At 44.9% G+C, this 3,065-nt stretch overlaps 1 pseudogene; it reads left to right on the forward strand.

Annotated features, from left to right (window-relative positions):
* The first annotated feature begins 502 nt into the window (after positions 1–502).
* On the forward strand, positions 503–1,021 carry LOC138562253 (small ribosomal subunit protein uS9-like; annotated as a pseudogene).
* The last annotated feature ends 2,044 nt before the right edge of the window (positions 1,022–3,065 follow it).

Below are 3,065 nucleotides of genomic sequence, written 5' to 3' on the forward strand. Positions count from 1 at the left end.
ACCTCAAGTACTGATAACCTATTGGGCTGCTCTAGCCTTTCACTTCCCAACATGTACCCCTCCCTATATCTCTCTGTATCCTTTCTCTTCAAATACTTCCAATTGTACCCACAATATACTACCAACTGTACCCGTAATATACTGACGGTTGTACCCACAATATAGTCCCGCCTGTACCTATACATACTGCCAACTATACCCATTACATGGTATCCTTTGGTTTCCATATGCTTGTATCCTAAGTGATCCATTGCCTTCTTACTAAGTTTGTGCTGTATAAAACCCAAATCACACAAACATGCAATAGCACATATATACATGGATGTGGCGTGCTGTGCACAACCCAGATTATCATTTCAAAGCTATACAGATGAATTGCTGGTTTAGGGACCCTCTGACAGGAAGAGAAATTGCCAATGGGAAATGAGCCACTGTACCTTTAACGGAGGCGACAGCAGGCATGCATGGGAACGGTAACGTGTGAACCGTACGCTGAGGAACCATGCTGTCCAAGGGACCACTGCAGTCTGTCCAGGTCTTCGAACGAAAGAAAACTGCTACTACTGTTGCTCACTGAAAGAGGGGGAGGTGCCTCATTAAAGTAAATGGGTGACCTCTGGAAATGATTGAAACTAGGACTCTTCAGTACAAACTTCTTGAGCCGGTACTTCTGCTGGGCAAAGAGCACTTCACTGGGGTTGATATCAGAGTTCGAGTGAAGGGAGTTGGGCATGTTGCACAAGTGTACGCAATACGACTGTCTATTTCAAAGGCGCTTGTGTCTTATTATCAACAGTCAGTTGCTTAAGCATCCGAAAAAGAAATCAAGGATATTCTAATCCAGTAGGACCACACCCCGCTTGTGGCAGATCTTCGCTGGTGCAAGTCCAAGAAATGTGGTGGATCTGGAGTGCATGCTCCCTACCAGAAATTCTACACTTGCACTTGCAATAATTCTAAAGTGAGAAGTACAAAAAAAGGGATACCGCGTTGCAAGGTTGCCATGGCAACATCTAAATGAATCATTCATGAAAGAGACCTTCAGAAGTATATGTAGGGGTGTTCCTCTCCGTCAGGGAGCATTGTAAGCCAGATTCAGTGCACATCATTCATTTAAAAAACATAGCAAGGAAAGGTATACATACAAATATTAGTTTTGGACTTGAAGTTTTTAAAAAAAGGCGGATTTAAGAACAGCTCAACATGTTCATAAACGCCAGGCATGCCAAGAGAAAACAACGTAAAATATTGTATTGAAATATCAACCGAACATATTTTCACAATATTGATTTAATTTACATTGTAATGTATGTGTTTCTTGAATGTGATCGGAGTGGGGTGCAGTTTTGCTATGCCTTAGAGGTGGACCTCCCTGGTCGCCCATAATGTGCACAAGCACAATTGTGACCATTACACAAGCCGATACTATTGTACACTTATGAATGTAATCTGAGTGTGCAGCTATGCTTCCCTAGCTACGCTCCCCAGTCCTCTGGCATCAAGCATATGCCCATTCCCCTTGATAGAAACCTATATTGGTAACAGCAATTTTGGAAGACATTGGATGATCTAATTGCCCGGCTACATCAAAAGCAAAGCTTGTAATGAGGTTTAAGGTACGTATTTACGCAGCACTTTGGTGAACACCAGCCACAGGCACAGCTTCCCACCTGCACGCATCTGCCTCAATAGACCAGACGAAAAACACAACGCACAACATATCTGCCATTAGAATGCAGTTATGTCCTACAGCAAAAAATCTGGTCTAGCTGGACACAAAATGAGTCTCGTGTACTCGAATACTCTCCTGACCACCTCTAAGCACCGATCCACATGCCTGACCAAGATGGGTAGCTTACTGGCACTGAGCCATCCAACCCAAATCCCTAATTTGGCCAAATGCACAAACACATTCTAGTCCCTCTGACAAATGTTCCCATAGCTTGGGCTCTGGCCTCCCGAGGGCCTACCCCCCACAAGCACGTCAAGGCCATACTAATGGAATAAAGGTGCTATATAAATGACAAACTACTATTACTACAGCTTCCAGACATCTGCAGGACTGGAGGTGGATGTACTTAACAGAAAATGTGTCAGAGGCTGAAGGTGAGGACGAGCTCATTTCAGATGCCTCAAAAAATCGGTGGCTGTTACCACTCGGAAATTCTGCTGGTGGTAAATCCACCAAGAATTCTCATGGAGCCTTATGGACTCAAAAATGGGGATGAAAACCTTCTGATTTGCAAGGCACACAATCTATATCTCAGCCAGGGACATCATTTAGTGGTCACCAAGGATCGGAACTGCGACCCCTGAGGTCTCCCTTGCTACCCTAATGGGGAGTTACAACCACTTCTAATCCCTGGTAACTCCACCGGACCAACTAGCAGTAACAGTAATTGAACTTGGCGGACGTTCAAGAGAAATACCGCCAAACTGCCAAATTCGTAAAGCGGGCCTTGGTATTACAGAAGAGGCCAATGGACTGCTTATACAATACAAGATATTGCCACCCCCAAAACTAGGTGAAACCAGATCTAATGCCCCTTTCAATGCTGTGCCATGCAACGAAGGCAGCGTTTTAATGCAGATGAAAACCTTCTGATTTGCAAGGTACACAATCTATATCTCAGCCAGGGACATCATTAAGTGGTCACCAGGGATCGCAACTGTGACCCCTGAGGTCTCCCTTGCTACTCCTGTGTTCTCCCTTGCTACCCCTAAAAAAAAAAAAAAAAAAAAAATAACTTTTCTATTTAAAATGCAAGCTCCTGGGCTGTGGCCAGAGCCATGTGGCTCTTTGCTTCTGGAGTGGCTGGCTTTCTTGGTCAGGCCTCTTAAAAAACAAAAGACAGAAGCAGAGCTTGTGAGGCCGCATCGCAGGTGTAGTCAGCTGACCAACGATGTGATGTGGCCTATGCTTCTTTCCGATGTAAACAGAAGTTGCCAACCATCGCCATGGCAAACACCAATGCCGCCAGAAGGGCGCAGCCCTGCGATGGTGTGAAATAAGACACACTGAGTGGCGCAAGAGGGCTAACGCCTCCTAGGTGTAATCATTTCTT

Source organism: Ambystoma mexicanum, chromosome 1q (assembly GCF_040938575.1).
Source record: "Ambystoma mexicanum isolate Mex_15411 chromosome 1q, UKY_AmexF1_1, whole genome shotgun sequence".
Lineage (NCBI taxonomy): Eukaryota > Metazoa > Chordata > Amphibia > Caudata > Ambystomatidae > Ambystoma > Ambystoma mexicanum.